We start from the raw sequence: 19,053 nt of genomic DNA, 5'->3' as shown, positions 1-19,053 counted from the left end.
AGATGGTAGATAAGCAGTGGCAGACATTTAAAGAGATATTTCATAATTCTCAACAAAGATATATTTAATTGAGAAAGAAAGACTCTAAGAAAAGGATGAAGCATCTCTGGCTAACTAAGGAAGTAAATGATGGTATCAAATTGAAAGCAAAGGCATACAATATTGCGAAGATTAGTGGTAGGCCAGAAGATTGGGAAAAGTTTAGAAACCAGCAAAGGACAAATTTAAAAAAGTAATAAAGAGGGAGAAAATAGATTATGAGAGTAAACTAGCAAGAAATATAAACAGAGATAGTAAGAGTTTCTACAGGTATATAAAAAGGAAGTGAGCAGCTAAAGTAAACGTTGGTCCCCTAGAGGATGAGACTGGGAAATTAATAATGGGAAGCAGAGAAATGGCAGAGACTTTGAACAAATATTTTGTGTCTGTCTTCACGTTAGAAGACACTAAAGCATCCCAATAATAGTGGAAAATCAGGGGGGGAAATGGAGGGAGGGAACTAAACAATCACTATCACTTGAGAAAAGTTACTAGGCAAACTACTGGGACTAAAGGTGGACAAGTCCCCTGGACCTGATGGCCTGCATCCTAGGGTCTTATAAGAAGTGGCTGCAGAGATAGTGGATGCATTGGTTGTAATCTACCAACATTCCCTGGATTCTGGAGAGATCCCAGCAGACTGGAAAACTGCTAATGTAATGCCCCTATTCAAGAAAGGAGGGAGACAGAAAGCAACAAACTATAGGCAAGTTAGCCTAACATCTGTCATTGGGAAAATGCTGGAGTCCATTATTAAGGAAGCAGTAGCAGGACATTTAGAAAATCATAACTCAATCGAGCAGAGCCAGCATGGTTTTATGAAAGGGAAATCGTGTTTGACAAATTTATTAGAGTTCTTTGAGGAGTAACAAACAGGGTAGATCAAGTAGATGTCGTGTATTTGGATTTCCAAAAGGCATTCAATAAGGTGCTACATAAAAGATTACTAGACAAGGTAAGAGCTCATGGGTTTGGGGGTAATATATTAGCATGGATAGAGGATTGGCTAACTAACAGAAAACAGACAGTCTGGATAAATGGATCATTTTCAGATTGACAAACTGTAACTAGTGGGGTGCCACAGGGATCAGTGCTGGGGCCTCAACTATTTACAATCTATATTAATGACTTGGATGAAGGGACCGAGTGTAATGTAGCCAAGGTTGCTGATGATACAAAGATGGGTGGGAAAGCAAATCGTGAGGAGGACACAAAAAATCTGCAAAGGGATATAGACAGGCTAAGTGAGTGGGCAAAAATTTGGCAGATGGACTATAATGTGGGAAGTGTGAGGTTATCCACTTTGGTATGAAGAATAGAAAAGCAAAATATTATATAAATGGAGACTACAGAATGCTGTTGTAAAGAGGGATCTGGGGGTCCTCATACATGAAACACAAAAAGTTAGCATGGAGGTACAGCAAGTAATCAGGAAGGCAAATGGAATGTTGGCCTTTATTGCAAGGGGGATAGAGTATAAAAGCAGAGAAGTCCAGCAACAACTGTACAGAGTAATGGTGAGGCCACACCTGGAGTACCACGTACAGTTTTGGTCTCCTTATTTAAGGAAGGATATACTTGCATTGGAGGCAGTTCAGAGAAGGTTCACGAGGTTGATTCCTGGGATGAAGGGGTTGTCATATGAAGAAAGGTTGAGCAGGTTGGGCCTATACTCATTGGAGTTTAGAAGAATGAGAGGTGATCTTATTGAAAGGTATAAGATTCTGAGGGGGCTTGACAGGGTAAATGCAGAGAGGATGTTTCCCCTTGTGGGAGAATCTAGAACTAGGGGGCTTACTTTCAGAATAAGGGGCCACCCATTTAAGAGGAGATGAGGTGGAATTTCTTTTCTCAGAGGGTTGTAAATCTGTGGAATTCTCTGCCCCAGAGAGCTGTGGAGGGTGAGTCATTGAATATATTTAAGGTGGAGATGGACAGATTCTTGAACTAGGGGAGTCATGGGTTATGGGGAGCGGGCAGGGAAGTGGAGTTGAGGCCAAGATCAGATCAGCCATTGAATGGCGGAGCAGGCTCGAGGGGCCAAATGGCCTACTCCTGCTCCTATTTCTTATCGAGGAAGACTTGCTTCCTTTCTAAAAATGAGTTCTTAGGTGACTGAACAGACCAATACGAGAACCACAGTCCCTGTCACAGGTGAGACAGATAGTTGTTGAAGGAAAGGGAGGGTGGGACTGGTTTGCCGCACACTCCTTCTGTTGCCTGCGCTTGTTTTCTGCATGCTCTCGTCGACGAGACTCAAGGTGCTCAGCACCCTCCCGGATGCACTTCCTCCACTTAGGGCGGTCTTTGGCCAGGGACTCCCAGGTGTCGGTGGGGATGTTGCACTTTATCAGGGAGGCTTTGAGGGTGTCCTTGAAATGTTTCCTCTGCCCACCTTTGGCCTGTTTGCCGTGAAGGAATTCCAAGTAGAGCGCTTGCTTTGGGAGTCTTGTGTCTGGCATGTAGACAATGTGGCCTGCCCAGTGGAGCTGGTCGAGTGTGGTCAGTGCCTCGATGCTGGGGATGTTGACCTGGTCGAGGACGCTGATGTTGGTGCGTCTGTCCTCCCAGGGGATTTATAGGATCTTACGGAGACATTGTTGATGGTATTTCTCCAGAGATTTGAGGTGTCTACTGTACACGGTCCATGTCTCTGTGCCTTACAGGAGGGCGGGTATTACGACAGCCCTGTAGACCATAAGCTTGGTACCAGAGTGAGAGCCTGATCTTCAAACACTCTTTTCCTCAGGTGGCCGAAGGCTGCACTGGCGCACTGGAGGCGGTGTTGGAGCTGTCATCAATGCCCGCTCTTGTTGATAATCATCATCATAGGCAATCCCTCGAGTCGAGGATGACTTGTTTCCACGCCAAAAAAAGGACCACAGATGTTTAAATGAAGGACCTAATATTCCAAATCCTGAACTAATCCTGAAGGGTGGAAGATGCCTTTGCATGGATTTTTTAACGTGGGGTGGCCGTTGCACACCAGCCACCACACGGACTTGACAGAGCTAGATGTTGGTCCAGTGGCGAGGATTAACCAGGACAACTGGAGACCAGCTCTGCTGCATGGACCTAGTGCACACATATCACAGTGTGGGCTGGCCCATGCTGTCCCTGGGCCCTCACCTCTTCTGAACCCCGAACTCACGCCTCTCCTGGGCCCCGATCACATCCCTCTACAGTCTCTCACCGCTCCTTCACCCCGACCTCGCCACTCCTGCTGTACCTGCCCACACTCCAATCACCGACCTGGACCTTGATGACGTTCCTTTTCACTGCCGTCACCCTCCTGCACCAGCTCGTGCTGTACCTTGCCGTGGTACACCGCCACGCTGCCCATGGCCACCGCTCGCCGCTCCTTTTATGGCTCCGACCTGCTGCTGATGGTCTCTCGCAGGTCAGGACCACCACGCATGATGTGATTAGCAGCAGCAGTAACAGTAGATTGCAACCCCTGCAGTCACTTGTGAACTCGCTGGTGTCTCAGCAGGTCGGATGACCCAGTGAATCCCTTCCCATTTGTTCATCCAGTCTGCTGACACACTAGTGAGTTCACACTGGGGAGAGGCCGTTCACCTGCTCTGAATGTGGGAAGGGATTCACTCGGTGTTGATAATAGGTTCCCGAGGTATGTAAAGTGGTCCCGTTGTCCAGAGCTGTGCCATGGATCTTGATGACTGGGGGGCAGTGCTGTGTGGCGGGGTCAGGCCGTTGGAGGACCTTTGTCTTACGGATGTTTACTGTCAGTCCTATGCTTTCGTATGGCTCAGCAAAGATATTGACTGTGACTTGGAGTTCAGAATCTGAATGTGCACAGACGCAGGCGTCACCCGCGTACTGTAGCTCGACAGCAGAGGTTGGGGTGGTCTTGGACCTGGCCTGGAGGTGACGACGGTTGAACAGCTTCCCAGTGGTTCTGTAGTTTAATTCCACTCCAGCGGGGAGCTTGTTGACTGTGAAGTGGAGCATGGCGGCGAGGAAAATCGGGAAGAGGGTTGGCGTGATGACACAGCCCTGCTTGACCCCGGTCAATATGAGTGTCAATGTTCGACCACTGGCCTACTTTACAAACAGGAGCAGTTGCTGTTGGACAAAAGAAGCATGTGCTTATTTCAGAATAAAGAGGACAAATACTGCAGGTGCTGGACATCTGAACAAAAGCAATGACTTGCAATTACGTAGCACCTTCAATGTAATCAAACATCTCAAGACGCTTCGCAGGAACGGAGTGAGAGAAAAACTGACACCGAGCCAAAGAAGGAGCCATTAGGATAAAAGAGGTGAGTTTGAAATGAGGAGAGAGAGGCGGGGAGGTTTAGGGAGGGAATAAAGTAAATGCTGGAAATACTCAGCAGGTCAGGCAGCATCTGAGGAGAGAACAACAAAGGGTTAACGTTTCAGGCCGATGGCCTCGGGCAGCAACGTTTATTGATACATGTGTCGAGGTTAAACCCAGAGCTTGGTTATCTGAGCCCTGAGAATGAGAACCTACAGGTTCTGCGTGTTTAAAATTACAGGGACTGGCTCCAATTTTTAATGGGTAGGAGTACATGGAGGCTGTAACAGGGGCCTTTCATATCTGTCCCTCATGTCACAGTGCACTGAGCCTCCCAGCGGGCTGGATTGTGCAGGGCAACACAGATTGTGGGCTCACAGCTTTCAACATTCTGCTGATCACTGACTTTCTTATCTGTCCACTGGGCAACTTGTCTTCATCTTCCAAACTGAGGGCTGTTTTCACCCCTGACCAGTGTCCACATTTGGGCTGGCTCCTTCTGCTCCGGAAGGCAGTGTGAGAGATTTCAGCTTCAGAGATCAGAGCACACCCTCAGTCAGACATTCGGGGCAAAATACCAGCAAATTGCCAGGCATGTAAAGACCAGATAGCCCATCAAGACTGCCCCACACCCATGGTCAGGGCATCATAACTTGACACTTCTTCCCTTCCCCACCCCCACCCCATCTAAACCCCCCAAACTCCCAACAACACCCTCACAACACCCCCACCACCAATCCCCACCCCCAATCCCAACCCCACCCCATCCAACCCCACACACCCCCACAACACCTTCACCCCCTATCCCCACCCCCAACACCGCCACCACCATCCAACCCCCCCCACAGCACCCCCAAAACACAACCCTCCCACCCCCCCACAACACCCCACAGCAACCCCAACCCACCCCCACTCAATCCCCCCCAACCCACTCCATCCAACCCCCCACAACAGCCACACCCCCAATCCCCAACCCCAGCACCCCACCCCCATCCAACCACCCCCCCAATCCCCACACAACACCCCCATCCAACACCCAAATCCCCCAACTGCCACAACACCCCCACCCCAACCCCCAAACCCCCCAACCCTCACCCACAACACACCCACCCACAACACCCCCACCCCCAACCCCGCAGACCCCACAACACCCCACAACATCCCCACCACCTATCCCCACCCTCAACACCCCCACCCCCATCCAAACCCCCCATAGCATCCCCAAAACCCAATCCACCCCCATCCAGCCCTCCCACCCCCCACAACACCCCCAAAACCCAACCCACCCTCATGTAACCCCACACCGCACCCCACAACACCCCCAAAACCCAACCCACCCCCATCCAACCCCCCCCGCCACAACACTCCCACAACACCCCACAGCATCCCCACCCCACCCCCACCCCAACACCCCCACCCCACCCCATCTAACCCCCCATAACAGCCACACCCCCAATCCCCAACCCCAGCACCCCACCCCCATCCAACACCCAAACCCCTCAACCCCAACATCCAAACCCCCACCCCACCCCCACCCACAACACCCCCCAACACCCAAACCCCCACCCACAACACCCTACCACAACACCCCACCCCCAACCCCCCCAGCCCCCAGAACGCCCCCACCCCTAATACCCAAACTCCCCACCCCATGCCCACCCCCAACACCCCACCCCTCACAGCCATGTAATCTTCTGGGAGAGGCCAAAAAAAAATCCAGGACCAATAAAAAGACTTTCACGACCACCTGACGTCTCAAAGCCTTTTACAGCCAATGAAGTACTTTTGGAGTGCAGTCACTGTTGTAATGTGGGAAATGCGGCAGCCAATTTGCGCACAGCAAGCTCCCACACACAGCAATGATCGGATAATCTGTTTTTGTTATGTTGATTGAGGTATAAATATTGGCCAGGACACCGGGGTGAACTCCCCTGCTCTTCTTCAAAATAGTGCCATAGGATCTGTGAGAGCAGATAGGGCCTTGAGAGAACAGACAACAAAGGGAAAAATGTGCTGTAAAATTCCTCCACAACCCCCTCAGACAACCAGAGCTAGTCCAGGGGATCACAAGGTTGCAGTGTTAACTATAAAGACACTTGCCTTCTCTATGATGGGATCTCTGCCCCAGTCAGGAAACGGTCGAGCTCCTCTTGAGGGGATGTAGACAGTCAGCACTCACCACACCGGCCGGCAACACATTCCTGAGGCTCACTACACGCTGGAAAAACGACCACCGCTTAATATCCACTCAAGTCCTACTCTCACATGGTCCCATGGTCATCGATTTGAATAAGGTTTACAAAGACCGAGACAGAGGAAATGCCACATTGGAGACAATAGGCCAAACTCACAACATGCCCCAAATGTTCCACCATACCTGAACAAAAGCTCTTGCACCAGGGAGGTTTGGCAGCTGGCATTTTCTCAGTCAGAGGATTATCACTCCCAGGATCCCTGAGTCAGAGGATTATCACTCACGGTATCCCTGTGTCAGAAGATTCCTGAGTCAGAAGATTATCACTCCCAGAATCCCCAAGTCAGAGGATTATCAATCCCGGGATCTCTGTCTCAGAGGATTTTCACTCCCAGGATCCCTGTGTGAGAGAATTATCACTCCCAGGATCCACCGAGTCAGACGATTATCACTCCTAGGATCCCCTGTGTCAGAGCATCATCACTCCCGGGATCCCCGTTGTCAGAGGATTATCACTCCCAGGATCCCTGAGTCAGAGGATAATCATTCCCAGGATCCCTGTGTCAGAGGATTATCACTCCCAGGATCCCTGAGTCAGAGGATTATCACTCCCAGGATCCCTGAGTCAGAGGATTATCACTCCCAGGATCCCCTGTGTCAGAGGATTATCACTCCCAGGATCCGTGACTCAGAGGATTATCAATCCCAGGATCCCTTTGTCAGAGGATTATCACTCTCAGGATCCCTGAGTCAGAGGATAATCACTCCGGGATCCCTGAGTCAGAGGATTATCACTCCTGAGATCGCTGAGTCAGAGGAGTATTACTCCCAGGATCCCCTGTGTCAGAGGATTAACAATCCCAGGATCCTTGAGTCAGAGGATAATCACTCCCAGGATCCCTGAGTCAGAGGATTATCACTCCCAGAATCCCCAAGTCAGAGGATTATCAATCCCGGGATCTCTGTCTCAGAGGATTTTCACTCCCAGGATCCCTGTGTGAGAGGATTATCACTCCCAGGATCCACCGAGTCAGACGATTATCACTCCTAGGATTCCCTGTGTCAGAGCATCATCACTCCTGGGATCCCCGTTGTCAGAGGATTATCACTCCCAGGATCCCTGAGTCAGAGGATAATCACTCCCAGGATCCCTGTGTCAGAGGATTATCACTCCCAGGATCCCTGAGTCAGAGGATTATCACTCCCAGGATCCCTGAGTCAGAGGATTATCACTCCCAGGATCCCCTGTGTCAGAGGATTATCACTCCCGGCATCCCCGGTGTCAGAGGATTATCACTCCCAGGATCCCTGAGTCAGAAGATTATCACTCCCAGGATCCCCTGTGTCAGAGGTTTATCAGTCCCAGGATCCCTGAGTCAGAGGATTATCACTCCTGGGATCCGTGAGTCAGATGATTATCACTCCAAGGATACCTGAGTCAGAGGATTATCACTCCCAGGATCACATGTGTCAAATGATTATTACTCCCAGGATCCCTCAGTCAGAGGATTATCACTCCCAGGATTCCCTGTGTCAGAGGATTATCACTCGCAGGATCCCTGAGTCAGAGGATAATCGCTCCCGGGATCCCTGAGTCAGAGGATTATCACTCTCAGGATCCCCCGAGTCAGACAATTATCAATCCAAGGATCCCTGTGTCAGAGGATAATCAGTCCCGGGATCCCCGAGTCAGAGGATTATCACTCCCAGGATCCCTGAGTCAGAGGATTATCACTCCCAGGATCCCCTGTGTCAGAGGATTATCACTCCCAGGATCCGTGATTCAGAGGATTATCAATCCCAGGATCCCTTTGTCAGAGGATTATCACTCTCAGGATCCCTGAGTCAGAGGATTATCACTCCGGGATCCCTGAGTCAGAGGATTATCACTCCTGAGATCGCTGAGTCAGAGGAGTATTACTCCCAGGATCCCCTGTGTCAGAGGATTATCAATCCCAGGATTCTTGAGTCAGAGGATAATCACTCCCAGGATCCCTGAGTCAGAGGATAATCACTCCCAGGATCCCTGAGTCAGAGGATTAACACTCCTAGGATCCCTAAATCATAGGATTATCACTCTCGGGATCCCTGAGTCAGAGGAATATCACTCCTCGGATCCCTGTGTTAGAGGATTATCACTCCCAGGATCCCCTGTGTCAGAGGATTATCACTCCCACGATCCCTGAGTCAGTGTATAATCACTCCCAGGATCCCTGTGTCAGAGGATTATCACTTCCGGGATCCCTGTGTCAGAGAATTATCACACCCAGCTCCCCTGAGACAGAGGATTAGCAATCGCAGGATCCCCTGTGTCAGAGGATTATCACTCCCGGCATCCCCGGTGTCAGAGGATTATCACTCACGGTATCCCTGTGTGAGAGGATTATCACTCCCGGGATCCCTGAGTCAGAGGGTTATCAATCCCGGGATCTCTGTGTCAGAGGATTATCACACCCGGGATAACTGTGTCAGAGGATTATCACTCCCAGGATCCACCGAGTCAGACGATTATCACTCCCAGGATCCCTGAGTCAGAGAATTATCACTCCCACCTCCCCTGAGTCAGAGGATTAGGAATCCCAGGATCCCCTGTGTCAGAGGATTATCACTCCCGGCATCCCCGGTGTCAGAGGATTATCACTCCCCGGAACCCTGAGTCAGAAGATTATCACTCCCAGGATCCCCTGTGTCAGAGGTTTATCAGTCCCAGGATCCCTGAGTCAGAGGATTATCACTCCTGGGATCCGTGAGTCAGATGATTATCACTCCAAGGATACCTGAGTCAGAGGATTATCACTCCCAGGATCACATGTGTCAAATGATTATTACTCCCAGGATCCCTCAGTCAGAGGATTATCACTCCCGGGATCCCTGAGTCAGAGGATTATCACTCCCAGATCCCCCGAGTCAGAGGATTATCACTCCCAGGATCCCTGAGTCAGAGAATTATCACTCCCGGGTTCCCTGTGTCAGAGGATTATCACTCACCGTATCCCTGTGTCAGAGGATTATCACTCCCAGGATCCCCCGAGTCAGAGGATTATCACTCCCGGGTTCCCTGTGTCAGAGGATTATCACTCCCAGGATCCCTGTGTCAGAGGATTATCACTCCCAGGATCCCTGAGTCAGAGGATTATCACTCCCAGGATCCCTGTGTCAGACGATTAACACTCCCGGGATCCCTGAGTCAGAGCATAATCACTCCCTGGATCCCCTGTGTCGGAGGATTATCACTCCCGGGATCCCTGTGTCAGAGGATTATCACTCCCGGGATCGCTGAGTCATAGGATTATTACTCCCAGGATCCCTGAGTCAGAGGATAATCACTCCCAGGACCCCTGAGTCAGAGGATTATCACTTCCGGCATTCCCGGTGTCAGAGTATTATCATTCCCGGGAACCCTGAGTCAGAGGATTATCACTCCCGGCATTCCCGGTGTCAGAGGATAATCACTCCCGGGATCCCTGAGTCAGTGGATTATCACTCCCACGATCCCTGAGTCAGAGGATAATCACTCCCGGGATCCCTGAGTCAGAGGATTATCACTCCCGGGATCCCTGAGTCAGAGGATAATCACTCCCGGGATCCCTGAGTCAGAGGATTATCACTCCCAGGATCCCTGAGTCAGAGGATAATCACTCCCGGGATCCCTGAGTCAGAGGATAATCACTCCCGGGAGCCCTGAGTCAGAGGATTATCACTCCCAGGATCCCCCGAGTCAGACAATTAACACTCCCATGATTCCTGTGTCAGAGGATTATCACTCCCATGATCCCTGAGTCAGAGGATTATCACTCCCAGGATCCCTGTGTCAGAGGATTATCACTCCCAGGATCCCCGAGTAAGAGGATTATCACTCCCAGGATCCCTGTGTCAGAGAATTATCACTCCCAGGATTGCTGTGTCAGAGGATTATCACTCCCAGGATCCCCGAGTCAGAGGATTATCACTCCCGGGATACCTGTGTCAGAGAATTTTCAACCCCAGGATCCCTGAGTCAGAGGATTATCACTCCCAGGATCCCATGTGTCAGAGGATTATCAATCCCAGGATCCCTGAGTCAGAGGATTATCACTCCCAAGATCCCTGTGTCAGAGGATTATCACTCCTAGGATCCCCTGTGTCAGAGGATTATCACTCCCAGGATCGCTGAGTCAGAGGATAATCACTCCCGTGATCCCTGAATCAGAGGATTATCACTCCAAGGATCCCCGTGTCAGAGGATTATCACTCCCAGGATCACTGAGTCAGAGGATTATCACTCCCAGGATCCCTGTGTCAGAGGATTATCACTCCCAGGAACCCCTGTGTCAGATGATTATCACTCCCAGGATCCCTGAGTCAGAGGATTATCACTCCCGGTGTTCCCTGAGTCAGAAGATTATCACTCCCAGGATCACCTGTGTCAGAGGATTATTACTCCCAGCATCCCTGAGTCAGAGGATTATCACTCCCAGGATTCCCTATGTCAGAGGATTATCACTTCCGGGATCCCTGTGTCAGAGAATTATCACTCTCAGCTCGCCTGAGTCAGAGAATTATCACTCCTGGGATCGCTGTGTCAGAGGATTATCAATCCCAGGATCCCTGAGTCAGAGAATTATCACTCCCGGGATTCCTGTGTCAGAGGATTATCTCTCCCGGGATCCCTGTGAAAGGATTATCACTCCCGGGATCCCTGAGCCAGAGGATTAACACTCCCGGGATCCCTGAGTCAGAGGATTATCACTCCCAGGATCCCTGTGTCAGAGGATAATCACTCCCAGGATCCCTGAGTCAGAGGGTTATCACACCCAGGATCCCTGTGTCAGAGGATTAACACTCCCGGGATCCCTGAGTCAGAGGATTATCACTCCCAGGATCCCTGGCTCAGAGGATTAACACTCCTGGGATCCCTGAGTCAGAGGATTATTACTCCCACAATCCATGAGTCAGAGGATTGTCACTCCCAGGATCCCTCTGTCAGAGGATTATTATTCCCAGGATCCATGAGTCAGAGGATTATCATTCCCGGGATCCCTGAGTCAGAGGATTATCACTCCCAGGATCCCTTGTGTCAGAGGATTATCACTCCTGGGATCCCTGTGCCCGAGGATTATCACTCCCGGGATCCCCTGTGTCAGAGGATTATCACTCCCGGGATCCCCTGTGTCCGAAGATTATCACTCCCAGAATCCCTGTTTCAGAGGATTATTACTCCCAGGATCCCTGAGTCAGAGGTTTATCACTCCCAGGATCACTGAGTCAGAGGATTATCACTCCCAGATCCCCCGAGTCAGAGGATTATCACTCCCAGGATCCCTGAGTCAGAGAATTATCACTCCCGGGTTCCCTGTGTCAGAGGATTATCACTCGCCGTATCCCTGTGTCAGAGGATTATCACTCCCTGGATCCCCCGAGTCAGAGGATTATCACTCCCGGGTTCCCTGTGTCAGAGGATTATCACTCCCAGGATCCCTGTGTCAGAGGATTATCACTCCCAGGATCCCTGAGTCAGAGGATTATCACTCCCAGGATCCCTGTGTCAGACGATTAACACTCCCGGGATCCCTGAGTCAGAGCATAATCACTCCCAGGATCACCTGTGTCGGAGGATTATCACTCCCGGGATCCCTGTGTCAGAGGATTATCACTCCCGGGATCGCTGAGTCATAGGATTATTACTCCCAGGATCCCTGAGTCAGAGGATAATCACTCCCAGGACCCCTGAGTCAGAGGATTATCACTTCCGGCATTCCCGGTGTCAGAGTATTATCATTCCCGGGAACCCTGAGTCAGAGGATTATCACTCCCGGCATTCCCGGTGTCAGAGGATTATCACTCCCGGGATCCCTGAGTCAGAGGATAATCACTCCCGGGATCCCTGAGTCAGTGGATTATCACTCCCACGATCCCTGAGTCAGAGGATAATCACTCCCGGGATCCCTGAGTCAGAGGATTATCACTCCCGGGATCTCTGAGTCAGAGGATAATCACTCCCGGGATCCCTGAGTCAGAGGATTATCACTCCCAGGATCCCTGAGTCAGAGGATAATCACTCCCGGGATCCCTGAGTCAGAGGATAATCACTCCCGGGAGCCCTGAGTCAGAGGATTATCACTCCCAGGATCCCCCGAGTCAGACAATTAACACTCCCATGATTCCTGTGTCAGAGGATTATCACTCCCATGATCCCTGAGTCAGAGGATTATCACTCCCAGGATCCCTGTGTCAGAGGATTATCACTCCCAGGATCCCCGAGTAAGAGGATTATCACTCCCAGGATCCCTGTGTCAGAGAATTATCACTCCCAGGATTGCTGTGTCAGAGGATTATCACTCCCAGAATCCCCGAGTCAGAGGATTATCACTCCCGGGATACCTGTGTCAGAGGATTATCAATCCCAGGATCCCTGAGTCAGAGAATTATCACTCCCAAGATCCCTGTGTCAGAGGATTATCACTCCTAGGATCCCCTGTGTCAGAGGATTATCACTCCCAGGATCGCTGAGTCAGAGGATAATCACTCCCGTGATCCCTGAATCAGAGGATTATCACTCCAAGGATCCCCGTGTCAGAGTATTATCACTCCCAGGATCACTGAGTCAGAGGATTATCACTCCCAGGATCCCTGTGTCAGAGGATTATCACTCCCAGGAACCCCTGTGTCAGATGATTATCACTCCCAGGATCCCTGAGTCAGAGGATTATCACTCCCGGTGTTCCCTGAGTCAGAAGATTATCACTCCCAGGATCACCTGTGTCAGAGGATTATCACTCCCAGCATCCCTGAGTCAGAGGATTATCACTCCCAGGATTCCCTATGTCAGAGGATTATCACTTCCGGGATCCCTGTGTCAGAGAATTATCACTCCCAGCTCGCCTGAGTCAGAGAATTATCACTCCTGGGATCGCTGTGTCAGAGGATTATCAATCCCAGGATCCCTGAGTCAGAGAATTATCACTCCCGGGATACCTGTGTCAGAGGATTATCTCTCCCGGGATCCCTGTGAAAGGATTATCACTCCCGGGATCCCTGAGCCAGAGGATTAACACTCCCGGGATCCCTGAGTCAGAGGATTATCACTCCCAGGATCCCTGTGTCAGAGGATAATCACTCCCAGGATCCCTGAGTCAGAGGGTTATCACACCCAGGATCCCTGTGTCAGAGGATTAACACTCCCGGGATCCCTGAGTCAGAGGATTATCACTCCCAGGATCCCTGGCTCAGAGGATTAACACTCCTGGGATCCCTGAGTCAGAGGATTATTACTCCCACAATCCATGAGTCAGAGGATTGTCACTCCCAGGATCCCTCTGTCAGAGGATTATTATTCCCAGGATCCATGAGTCAGAGGATTATCATTCCCGGGATCCCTGAGTCAGAGGATTATCACTCCCAGGATCCCTTGTGTCAGAGGATTATCACTCCTGGGATCCCTGTGCCCGAGGATTATCACTCCCGGGATCCCCTGTGTCAGAGGATTATCACTCCCGGGATCCCCTGTGTCCGAAGATTATCACTCCCAGAATCCCTGTTTCAGAGGATTATCACTCCCAGGATCCCTTGTGTCAGAGGATTATCATTCCCAGGATCCCTGAGTCAGAGGATTATCATTCCCAGGATCCCTGAGTCAGAGGATTATCACTCCCAGGATCCCTGTGTCAGAGAATTATCAACCCCAGGATCCCTGAGTCAGAGGATTATCACTCCCAGGATCCCATGTGTCAGAGGATTATCAATCCCAGGATCCCTGAGTCAGAGGATTATCACTCCCAAGATCCCTGTGTCAGAGGATTATCACTCCTAGGATCCCCTGTGTCAGAGGATTATCACTCCCAGGATCGCTGAGTCAGAGGATAATCACTCCCGTGATCCCTGAATCAGAGGATTATCACTCCAAGGATCCCCGTGTCAGAGGATTATCACTCCCAGGATCACTGAGTCAGAGGATTATCACTCCCAGGATCCCTGTGTCAGAGGATTATCACTCCCAGGAACCCCTGTGTCAGATGATTATCACTCCCAGGATCCCTGAGTCAGAGGATTATCACTCCCGGTGTTCCCTGAGTCAGAAGATTATCACTCCCAGGATCACCTGTGTCAGAGGATTATTACTCCCAGCATCCCTGAGTCAGAGGATTATCACTCCCAGGATTCCCTATGTCAGAGGATTATCACTTCCGGGATCCCTGTGTCAGAGAATTATCACTCCCAGCTCGCCTGAGTCAGAGAATTATCACTCCTGGGATCGCTGTGTCAGAGGATTATCAATCCCAGGATCCCTGAGTCAGAGAATTATCACTCCCGGGATTCCTGTGTCAGAGGATTATCTCTCCCGGGATCCCTGTGAAAGGATTATCACTCCCGGGATCCCTGAGCCAGAGGATTAACACTCCCGGGATCCCTGAGTCAGAGGATTATCACTCCCAGGATCCCTGTGTCAGAGGATTATCACTCCCAGGATCCCTGAGTCAGAGGGTTATCACACCCAGGATCCCTGTGTCAGAGGATTAACACTCCCGGGATCCCTGAGTCAGAGGATTATCACTCCCAGGATCCCTGGCTCAGAGGATTAACACTCCTGGGATCCCTGAGTCAGAGGATTATTACTCCCACAATCCATGAGTCAGAGGATTGTCACTCCCAGGATCCCTCTGTCAGAGGATTATTATTCCCAGGATCCATGAGTCAGAGGATTATCATTCCCGGGATCCCTGAGTCAGAGGATTATCACTCCCAGGATCCCTTGTGTCAGAGGATTATCACTCCTGGGATCCCTGTGCCCGAGGATTATCACTCCCGGGATCCCCTGTGTCAGAGGATTATCACTCCCGGGATCCCCTGTGTCCGAAGATTATTACTCCCAGAATCCCTGTTTCAGAGGATTATCACTCCCAGGATCCCTTGTGTCAGAGGATTATCATTCCCAGGATCCCTGAGTCAGAGGATTATCATTCCCAGGATCCCTGAGTCAGAGGATTATCACTCCCAGGATCCCTGTGTCAGAGGATTATCACTCCCAGGATCCCCTGTGTCAGAGCATAATCATTCCCTGGATCCCTGAGTCAGAGGATTATCACTCCCAGGATCCCTGAGTCAGAGGATTAACACTCCCGGGATCCCTGAGTCAGAGCATAATCACTCCCAGGATCCCCTGTGTCAGAGAATTATCACTCCCGGGATACCTGAGTCAGAGGATAATCACTCCCGGGATCCCTGAGTCAGAGGATTATCACTCCCGGGATCCCTGAGTCAGAGGATAATCACTCCCGGGATCCCTGAGTCAGAGGATTATCACTCCCAGGATCCCTGAGTCAGAGGATAATCACTCCCGGGATCCCTGAGTCAGAGGATAATCACTCCCGGGAGCCCTGAGTCAGAGGATTATCACTCCCAGGATCCCCCGAGTCAGACAATTAACACTCCCATGATTCCTGTGTCAGAGGATTATCACTCCCATGATCCCTGAGTCAGAGGATTATCACTCCCAGGATCCCTGTGTCAGAGGATTATCACTCCCAGGATCCCCGAGTAAGAGGATTATCACTCCCAGGATCCCTGTGTCAGAGAATTATCACTCCCAGGATTGCTGTGTCAGAGGATTATCACTCCCAGGATCCCCGAGTCAGAGGATTATCACTCCCGGGATACCTGTGTCAGAGAATTTTCAACCCCAGGATCCCTGAGTCAGAGGATTATCACTCCCAGGATCCCATGTGTCAGAGGATTATCAATCCCAGGATCCCTGAGTCAGAGGATTATCACTCCCAAGATCCCTGTGTCAGAGGATTATCACTCCTAGGATCCCCTGTGTCAGCGGATTATCACTCCCAGGATCGCTGAGTCAGAGGATAATCACTCCCGTGATCCCTGAATCAGAGGATTATCACTCCAAGGATCCCCGTGTCAGAGGATTATCACTCCCAGGATCACTGAGTCAGAGGATTATCACTCCCAGGATCCCTGTGTCAGAGGATTATCACTCCCAGGAACCCCTGTGTCAGATGATTATCACTCCCAGGATCCCTGAGTCAGAGGATTATCACTCCCGGTGTTCCCTGAGTCAGAAGATTATCACTCCCAGGATCACCTGTGTCAGAGGATTATTACTCCCAGCATCCCTGAGTCAGAGGATTATCACTCCCAGGATTCCCTATGTCAGAGGATTATCACTTCCGGGATCCCTGTGTCAGAGAATTATCACTCCCAGCTCGCCTGAGTCAGAGAATTATCACTCCTGGGATCGCTGTGTCAGAGGATTATCAATCCCAGGATCCCTGAGTCAGAGAATTATCACTCCCGGGATTCCTGTGTCAGAGGATTATCTCTCCCGGGATCCCTGTGAAAGGATTATCACTCCCGGGATCCCTGAGCCAGAGGATTAACACTCCCGGGATCCCTGAGTCAGAGGATTATCACTCCCAGGATCCCTGTGTCAGAGGATAATCACTCCCAGGATCCCTGAGTCAGAGGGTTATCACACCCAGGATCCCTGTGTCAGAGGATTAACACTCCCGGGATCCCTGAGTCAGAGGATTATCACTCCCAGGATCCCTGGCTCAGAGGATTAACACTCCTGGGATCCCTGAGTCAGAGGATTATTACTCCCACAATCCATGAGTCAGAGGATTGTCACTCCCAGGATCCCTCTGTCAGAGGATTATTATTCCCAGGATCCATGAGTCAGAGGATTATCATTCCCGGGATCCCTGAGTCAGAGGATTATCACTCCCAGGATCCCTTGTGTCAGAGGATTATCACTCCTGGGATCCCTGTGCCCGAGGATTATCACTCCCGGGATCCCCTGTGTCAGAGGATTATCACTCCCGGGATCCCCTGTGTCCGAAGATTATCACTCCCAGAATCCCTGTTTCAGAGGATTATCACTCCCAGGATCCCTTGTGTCAGAGGATTATCATTCCCAGGATCCCTGAGTCAGAGGATTATCATTCCCAGGATCCCTGAGTCAGAGGATTATCACTCCCAGGATCCCTGTGTCAGAGAATTATCAACCCCAGGATCCCTGAGTCAGAGGATTATCACTCCCAGGATCCCATGTGTCAGAGGATTATCAATCCCAGGATCCCTGAGTCAGAGGATTATCACTCCCAAGATCCCTGTGTCAGAGGATTATCACTCCTAGGATCCCCTGTGTCAGAGGATTATCACTCCCAGGATCGCTGAGTCAGAGGATAATCACTCCCGTGATCCCTGAATCAGAGGATTATCACTCCAAGGATCCCCGTGTCAGAGGATTATCACTCCCAGGATCACTGAGTCAGAGGATTATCACTCCCAGGATCCCTGTGTCAGAGGATTATCACTCCCAGGAACCCCTGTGTCAGATGATTATCACTCCCAGGATCCCTGAGTCAGAGGATTATCACTCCCGGTGTTCCCTGAGTCAGAAGATTATCACTCCCAGGAACACCTGTGTCAGAGGATTATTACTCCCAGCATCCCTGAGTCAGAGGATTATCACTCCCAGGATTCCCTATGTCAGAGGATTATCACTTCCGGGATCCCTGTGTCAGAGAATTATCACTCCCAGCTCGCCTGAGTCAGAGAATTATCACTCCTGGGATCGCTGTGTCAGAGGATTATCAATCCCAGGATCCCTGAGTCAGAGAATTATCACTCCCGGGATTCCTGTGTCAGAGGATTATCTCTCCCGGGATCCCTGTGAAAGGATTATCACTCCCGGGATACCTGAGCCAGAGGATTAACACTCCCGGGATCCCTGAGTCAGAGGATTATCACTCCCAGGATCCCTGTGTCAGAGGATTATCACTCCCAGGATCCCTGAGTCAGAGGGTTATCACACCCAGGATCCCTGTGTCAGAGGATTAACACTCCCGGGATCCCTGAGTCAGAGGATTATCACTCCCAGGATCCCTGGCTCAGAGGATTAACACTCCTGGGATCCCTGAGTCAGAGGATTATTACTCCCACAATCCATGAGTCAGAGGATTGTCACTCCCAGGATCCCTCTGTCAGAGGATTATTATTCCCAGGATCCATGAGTCAGAGGATTATCATTCCCGGGATCCCTGAGTCAGAGGATTATCACTCCCAGGATCCCTTGTGTCAGAGGATTATCACTCCTGGGATCCCTGTGCCCGAGGATTATCACTCCCGGGATCCCCTGTGTCAGAGGATTATCACTCCCGGGATCCCCTGTGTCCGAAGATTATTACTCCCAGAATCCCTGTTTCAGAGGATTATCACTCCCAGGATCCCTTGTGTCAGAGGATTATCATTCCCAGGATCCCTGAGTCAGAGGATTATCATTCCCAGGATCCCTTGTGTCAGAGGATTATCATTCCCAGGATCCCTGAGTCAGAGGATTATCATTCCCAGGATCCCTGAGTCAGAGGATTATCACTCCCAGGATCCCTGTGTCAGAGGATTATCACTCCCAGGATCCCCTGTGTCAGAGGATTATCATTCCCTGGATCCCTGAGTCAGAGGATTATCACTCCCAGGATCCCTGAGTCAGAGGATTAACACTCCCGGGATCCCTGAGTCAGAGCATAATCACTCCCAGGATCCCCTGTGT

The sequence above is a fragment of the Pristiophorus japonicus genome, chromosome 8, assembly GCF_044704955.1.
Source record: "Pristiophorus japonicus isolate sPriJap1 chromosome 8, sPriJap1.hap1, whole genome shotgun sequence".
Lineage (NCBI taxonomy): Eukaryota > Metazoa > Chordata > Chondrichthyes > Pristiophoridae > Pristiophorus > Pristiophorus japonicus.
This window is presented reverse-complemented; position numbering follows the sequence as displayed.